Source organism: Notothenia coriiceps, unplaced genomic scaffold (assembly GCF_000735185.1).
Source record: "Notothenia coriiceps isolate Sejong01 unplaced genomic scaffold, NC01 NC01_scaffold00015797, whole genome shotgun sequence".
Taxonomy (NCBI): Eukaryota; Metazoa; Chordata; class Actinopteri; order Perciformes; family Nototheniidae; genus Notothenia; species Notothenia coriiceps.
This window is the reverse complement of record NW_011348498.1, coordinates 48,147-56,807: the sequence shown is the minus strand read 5'-3', so window position 1 is coordinate 56,807 and position 8,661 is coordinate 48,147.

Sequence of the window (8,661 nt, the reverse complement as noted above, 5' to 3'; positions counted from 1 at the left end):
CTTTCTCATGCCACCTCCTCACTCTCCTCCCCCATCGCACCTCCTTTTCATCCACCACCTCCACCTCCCTCCACTCCCTCCATCCACCTCCTCCCCATCCACTCGCACGTCCTTTCCGAATCATCCACCTCCTCACCTTCCCTCCACTCCTTGTCTCACACCTCCTCACCCCGTCCCCATCCACCTCCTTTCATTCATCCACCTCCTCCCCCATCCGCCCTCCTTTCATGCAGTCCAGCCTGCCTCCACCTCCTCCCCATCCACCTCCTCCACCTCGCTCCACTTCCTCCACCTCCTCCCATCCACCTCTTTTATCACGTATCCACCTCCTCCATCTCCTCCATCCACCTCCTTCATCATCCACCTCCTCCACCTCCCCTCCCCATCCACTCCTTTTCATCATCCACCCTCCTCCCCCATCCACCTCCTTTCATCATCCACCTCCTCCCCATTCCACCTGCCCTCCCCATCGCACCTCCTCCTCATCCACCTCCTTTTCATCATCCACTCCTCCTCCATCACCCTCCTCCCCATGCCACCTCCCCCATCATCCACCTCCTCCACCTCCTCCCCTGCACCCTCCTCTCATCATCCCACCCCTCCACTCCTCCCATCATCCACCTCTCCACCTCCTCTCCATCCCCCCTCCTTTCGATCATATCCAGCTGCCACGCGAGCAGCTAATCCAAAGACCTCAGTCACATCCCCTCTTCATCGCCCAGTCTCTCATCAAATTCCAGATCTTCATCAATCACTCACCAGTGCTCTACGAACCCGGGGGGCTTCCCGTATATGCTCACGCCGCCACTGCCAACACACATCTCCCACCTATCACACACTAACCACGAAACCACACACACCACCACACACATCATAACCACTCCTCTACTCACTTTTACCTCACTCACACCCTCCACGTCTATCTGATATCGCTGACGCTCGTCTGCTTCTCTCTCACTCCATATCTACACAAGTGCCAGACAGGATCTCATGACTACGCTCCTCTCCTCTCTCAGCTCACGACACACACACGCACACACACACCACACACTCTAGACGGCAAACCCCCACCAGACGCACTCGTCTCTTCCTCTTTTACTGCACAACACACCTAGGATACACGCACTAGAACGACTCGCACAACGAGATCACTCTGTTCACGCATCTCTCATTCGCACAAGAGACAACTGCATACAACACGAGCCAACACAGAATGCGACGCCATGAAAGAGGGGATGTGATGACACACACACAACACACACACAGCAACACACACGCGTCCTCACACCTCTGAGCATACGCACACACTCTCTCTCTCCTTCCACCTAGGCAACACTCTCACACACCCGAGCAAGAACAGCATGAACAACAAGAAGTTACATACTGCACAGACAGAGAGCAGCAACTAGCGACAACACACACACAGCAAGCGAACACAGCACACACCCACACACACACACACGAGATGCGCAAACACAGACGCAACCGTCACACCAGTACGGCACACAACACATGCACACACACACTCTCTCTATTGTCTCTCTATCACAGGAGCCGCACAGCACGAACGGTAGCGACACAGGGACACACACACGAGTAGCACACACACAGACGCACATGACTCATACATGATTCGTACGAGAACGACCGTGTGCGATGGGGACACGCAGAGCTGTGGCGAGGAGGTGGATGATGTGGGAGCCGGAGGTGCATGGGCTGAGCGAGTGGATGGAGAGGACGTGGATGATGAAAGGAAGTGGATGGAGGAGGAGTGCGATGGGGAGGAGGTGGAATGGGGAATGGAGCGCTGAGATGGATGGCAAAGGAGGGTGGGTATCCGGAGAGGTGGATGCCCATTGAAAGGAGGGTGGATGGCGGAGGGGTGCGAGGAGGTGGATGATGAAGAGGAGCGTGGCATGGGTCAGCGAGATGTGAGGAGGTTTGGATGATGAGAAGGAGGTGCCGAATGGGGAGGAGGTGGAGCGAGAGTGGAGGCAGTTGTTGATGAGGTGGATGGGTTGAGGAGGTGGGAGGAGTGTGGTATGCATTGAACAGGAGGCGGAATGGGGCGAGGATGGTGCGGATGGCATGAAAGGAGGTGGGATGGGAGGGACAGGTGGGAGGCGGGTGCGATGATGAAAGGAGCGTGGAGGGAAACGGTGGGAGCGAGGTGATGATGAAAGGAGGGCTGGAGGTGGGGGGAGCGAGGTGGCATGGGAGGAGGTGGAGGAGGTGGAGGTGGCTGGATGAAAGGAGGTGGATGGGCGAGGAGGCTGGAGGAGGTGGCATGCATGAAAGGAGCGTGGAGGAGGTGCGAGGTGATGGGGAGGCAGCGGTGGATGGGGAGGAGGTGGAGCGCAGGTGGAGGTTGGTGCGATGAAAGGAAGTGGAGGTGGATGAGCTGGAGGTGGGGATGAAAAGAGGAGTGGTGAAAGGAGGGGTGCGAGCGTGGTAAGGGAGCGTGGAGGGGTGGTGGGATGAGTGAAAGGAGGGTGGAGTGGGGAGGAGGCGGGCGCCAGGCATGGAAACCTGAAATCATCGCCTGAGATGCAGGAGAGAGGAGCAACCATTTTAAGAGTGCTGGCTGCATGCTCGGTGGATTGGCTGCTTGGGATTGACGGTGCAATGTTAATAGGTAACAGAAGCCGTTGATGAGCTGATTATAAGCAGCGTCCAGAGTGAATACACCCCTAGCCTTCCTGAAGCACTTGCGCTGAGCCTTTAATTTCGGTCATGTGGGAATAAGGCATTTATAAGTTGTGTATAATCACTAAAAAAAGACCAATATACTACTAACATGCATTTATTAACAGAACTAGTGATGGTGCAATAGTGTGCTACCCTTAAAATAACAGTGTTACCGGAAAATATAATAATAATTTAAATGAAACAGGATAATTATGCAACTGTACAAAAACTTAGCAGTATCAAATTGATAATCAAAAAGTATCATTGACTTACAAATGATATATAAACATAATGCATTACCCAATTACACACATACATCCGTTGTACTATATCTGCACTTGATAAATGTGCGGAGATCAAATCCGTATCTGCACTGATTCCTTACTACTACAATATTATGTTTATGTGGTTACATATGTGCTAGAAGTGTTATGCCTATCAAGCTGCCCCTGCTTGTTTTGTGCATGCCTTCATGCTGCAGCATTTACTTCTGCCATTCAAAGGTCAAAACAAGACTAGACCGCTTCAACCCAAATACCTCCAACAATTTGCAAACACTGATATATGACTTATTTTAAGGAAGGTGACAGTTTCTCTCTTCTCCTGTGATGGTGTCATATCCCCTTTGCGTCATCTACCAGAAACTGTCCAAAAATTGACCTTTTATGCAGTTTAAAGAGACATTTTTACCATACACTTCCAAGATCGTGGGGCTTTTTCCAACCAATTAAGGATTTAAGGGATGAGACATCTGTGTCTGAAGTTATCAGAGAAACAAGATGAGCAAAGCCAAACATCGTACAGGGATAAACGAGAGAAACACTAAAGGAATCCTAAACTGAGACAATGACAACAATGGAAACAACCACATCTCCATTAGTCGCTGTCACACCAAGTACTTTGCCGTACTAAGTACCAATCGCGTTCACACCGGAGTACTTTTCTCTGAGGGAAGATTACGCAAATGAGCTGCTGACGTCACTTCTTCTTCTTCGTCTGCTTTGGGTTTACTGGCAGGCCGCAAACCACTTCACGGCGTATACTGCCACCCGGAGTCCCCGGCCAGAAGTCCCCGGAGTTGGGGAAGAGTAAATCGCCAGAACGCCGACACCTCCTCATCTCCACCGCTCCCATGTTTTCTTTTGTGTTGCCATAAGTTAGTCTCTCTGCGTTTCTGCGCTGGGCTAATGCTAATGCTAATAATGCTAATGCCAGCAAATACAATGGGGGCTTCACAAAACTTTTCCGAGTTTTACGGGGCGTGGTTTCCAATTCGCCAAGCCAATCAGAAATTGGAACTTTTTTCTCCCCAGGATAGTACCACCTCTCTAGCAGGGACTGAAAATGGTGGTAAAAGTTCCCGGCACTAAGTACTCTTTCTGGTGTGAACGCGACATAAGGGGTACTAACGGAACTAAACGGGAAAAGTACTCTGGTGTGAACGTGCCTATTGTTGCTTTAGACCCTAGTGTCGGAAAATCACATGTTGTGCATTTTAAATACTCTGTATTTGTGACTTTCTTTTAAATATTTTATGTATTTTTGTAGTTGTTCTGCCCCTTTTCATTGTCCCTTTGGGATTATGTATGTCTCTTTGCCTCTGTTGTGCAGCCATTGAAGTTATTGTATGTTACTTTGCAGTCATTTGAGTCTCTTTCTTGGGGTTAGGGTCTCTTCTACATTGTAGCTCGACACATCGACTTTATAGTAGTTTAGCCTCTCGTTATTGATCTATAATTTACGATACGATAACACTTGAATGGTCAGATCAAGTCTGAAATTTGACATGCATCACAGCAGCTCCATGTGTAACATCAACATAGACAGATATCAAGACACAATACATGAAAAACAAACAGCATAATATACCTTATATATTTTAAACAAGACACAATGACGTTTGACACCACCAAAGTCTCTAAAACCCTAGTGTCACAAAATCACAGCTTCTGCATTTGAATTTTTTTGCATTTGTGACTTCTAACCCTCTCTCTGTGTGTGTGTCTTCAGCTGAGCAGTGTGAAGGGTCTCCTGAGCTGCGAGGATAACGACGGCTGCACCCCGCTGCACTACGCCTGCAGACTGGGGGTCCACGAATGTGTGAAGAACATGCTCGGTCTCTCGGGGCAACTGGGCCTCGCCTGCAAGTCCAAGGACAAGAAGTCCGCTCTGCACTTCGCCGCTCAGTGAGTTTCCATTGGTCCCAGAGGGCATGACTCCACATATCCTCCGGCTAAACTATGCTAATTTATAACCTGATTCTCACTCAAAGTTGCTCCAAGTTTTAGCAGATTTGATCAGAGAAGTTTGAGACGTGTCACAGATGCTGATATTGACCGTATGGGAGCATGCACTCTGCTGCTTTTATAGTGCAAGCTACATCATTTAGTTTAGCAGAAAAGCTGCATTTACTTTTCTACACAACGCAATTAATGTTCTGCTTTTGAAGAATAGCTTAATTATTAAGGAGAAGCCCTCTTCTTCCTTGTCTTAAAACCCCATCCCTCTGTAACAAGTGTTATGTATTGGTCAATGAGACCTCAGGCGCAGGGTTGGCTCCAGAACAAATCGAATGGGGGGGCAATCATTTACCACGGGGGGGGGTGGGGGGAACCACCTGCTGTTAAAGGTCTCTGTCTCTCACACACACCGCCGCCACGCTTCATTAAGCCAAGCTCTCTCTCTCTGATCTCTCACTCACTCCACACACACTACACAACACACCACACACACACACAACACACAACACACACACACACACACACACAACCAACACACACACACACACCACACACACCACAACACACACACACACACACACACACACACAACAACACACACACACACACACACACACTGAAAGTGCTGTGATATGGTAGCACCCTCTGTTGGTTGACTATTTCCGCCAGCGGGTCTTATTGACCCCACCCTTTTCACATAAACATTGACGTTGCTATACAACGCTTTTGTCTACTTTCGGTTCCCACTACTGACTGTAGTGAATGAGTGCGCTCCCGCTCACCGGAGACTGCTCGCGCTGGCGGTCCGCAGCAAACAGCTGTGGGGCGATTTTTATAAGTACGTTATAGCTTGCGGGTGTCTAAATAATGGCTTCCGGGCCATTGGTGCCATTTTTATTAATGTCGAGCCCTGTTTCATATGAACAGCTGATCTCCACAGATCAGTCAGTGGCCCGGCTATGTCAAACATCCAGTGGCTATTAACCTACTGTTTTTACAACAGAACCAACAAATAATTTCATAAAGTGCAGATTTATTCCAAACTACAATATTATATATCCTTCCAGTAATAAAACGTAATGCACAAGGCAATGCGTACACCGTAGTCCAAGGTCTTTGGCACTGGTTAGAGGCATTCATGTAAAGCAGTCTCCAGAAACCAATCTGGTAAAAACTTACAGAGATCAAATGTTTCCGTTGTCTGAAAGAGAAACCTTAATTTTAAAAACAGACCATTTTCAGTGTGTGACTTGAAAGATAAGTCTGATCAAGTAAGAGAAACCTAGATTATTTGTATGTAGTGACTCTTTAATGTGTCAATGTCCGAGTCCCTTGACAGTACAATATGTTGGGAGAAAATAAGTTAACCTTTTTGCCATTGAAAAAGTATAATGAGTTGGATTTGTCTGCTTTAATTACTTAACTGTCGCGAGTTGAGATAAATTAGATGCAATAACAATCAAAGGCAGACTGGAGGAAATCAGACTTGCGTCTTATAGAAGTAAATGAGACAATAATAACAGGTTCATCGGCATAAAAATGAGAAGCAGCCTTTGATAAATTATTACAGAGATTATCGTACATATATGGGTGAAATTATGGTCGGGTCCATCTACTTTCAGTGTGTAAGAAGGAGTCTCCTAAGTTTCCTCCACGATAGCCCAGTCCCCACATGGTGAGTGTACTTATGAGTCATTTGCTTTCGTGCCAAGTGTACAGTGGAGGGTTTCGAGGATTGATTTCACTACATCAGGCGCAATTGTGGCGTTCTTCTTTTTTTTTGCGTATAGTGCCAGCCAGGGGAGAGGAAATAAAGGCCACTGCCCCCCTCTGACCGATGTTATCAAAAGCTTCTATGCTGTCCCTCGAAAGGAATGGTTTTCCACCATGAAATCAATAAGTAGAGGAATATAATAACCTGTTTTTTCGATAGTTGGTCTGCGATTAACAGTGTAGAAATCTCCTTTCCAGTGCTGGCACGACCTCTCGGCTCCTTGCACATTGCATGCAAGAGAGATGCTCCCTTTGATTTTGCATGGTTTCTGAAATCCCCTTGTCTCTCTCCACCGCATTTTTCAGTTACAGAAGCAAGCAGACATAACAGAATCCATTCTCCGGGGTTTGCTAGACTGCCGGACGAGCAGAAACACAAATTGCAGCATCGGCCTTGACACTGTATTCAAGCCCAAGACTCGGTGTGATACCAAGCAGAGACAAACGAAACGCCTGCCTGCCAGTGAGGATGCGTAAGGGTAACTTTTAAGAAGATTGTTTGGGGCTGAGTCCAGTCTCCAAGACATCTATGGTTGTTGAATTTCACACGTAATTAGCTGCAGGCAGTGGATGTGCTGGGCTAGCAGTTGTGTCGAAGAGCACGGCTCCAGCTCTTCAGAGGTGGTGCCGCCGAGCGGGAGATGGTGCATTATTCCCTTGTTTTCAGGAGGGTGGACGGAGTGAAGGAGTTGGAGTGAGGCCGTGTAGCAGCTGCACGCTTGCAGCCATTACCTATGTCCCATACTTTATCCTTCCGGAAGCGAGCAATGTAGTTCGTGCTCACTGACTCTGAATTATGCCCGCCATTTTGAATTAATTAACAACAAATCAAAGGCGGTCCATTGGTCAAGGAAATACACCTACCAATCACCAGTGAGCACACCTCAAGGCTGTGTTTATTTATATTCTGTTATTACTGAGTTATTTCACACAAAAAAGATTGGTGGAAACGTTGTCATTATAATATGATAAAAAAGATAATTAAAATAACGCAAGATTGGCAGGGCTTGCCTGGCCTGGCAGGTGGGTCACAGTTGACTCATTGGGGGGCCCGCAATTCCACCGCAGAGCCCGACCCGGCCAGGTGAACGAAAACGTCCCGTCAGAGGACGTTGACTTACCGTCCTCGTAAGGCCAGACCTTTATCTCGTGTAATTGAACAACAGTGGTCAGATGGAAAATGAGCATCGTGCGACCATGTTGACCAACGTTGCCTTCTGCTCCGTTTGTAATCCAGCGACGAAATCCCAGTCACAAAACCCTTCTCAAGATTAAGCGCACTGACAGTACGTATTACGCTTAGTGACCAAGAGGAACTGCCACAAGAATGGAATTCCAGATTAGCGTTGGCTACATTGTATGCGAGGGATGCAAACTATGATTGAACACAATCATTATCGTTATGATTCCATCATGTATATCGTTTCTATTTCCAGCAGAGCATGAATGGAGTAGCCGTCGCTTGTTGTGCACAGTGTCGTACCGCATGATCCCTAACGCTGCGACTCACAAAGGTCTGCTTGACCGCGGTTAAAAAGTTCGTGAGGACAAAGTAGGAATCATGAGTCTGTTGATTCCTCTGCAGAAGATGAGTGATATAAGGGTGACTACTGTTAACTCCTTACACTGGGTTTAACCTGCATGTTCAGTCATTTAAACGAAAATATTAGAAGTATAATAATAGCTACTCCAAATGCGAAATAATAAACTGTGATGGAAAGAAATGCAGCGTTTTTCTGTAAAATAAATGATGGTTAGCTTCACGCCGCATACTGGTCATAGTAGAGTTTCGTTGACCAATGGGGCGGGCGTGGATGTGGTCTGACCAGCTTCGCAAAATCGTATTCTCCTTATCAACAGGTGTAAGGGGATCCGGGCGCTGAGACCCGAGCTGAGTCGTTGGACTTTGTAGTCAGCTCCGAAACTGGAAATTGACCATTGCTTGGTTCGGCTCTTGGCC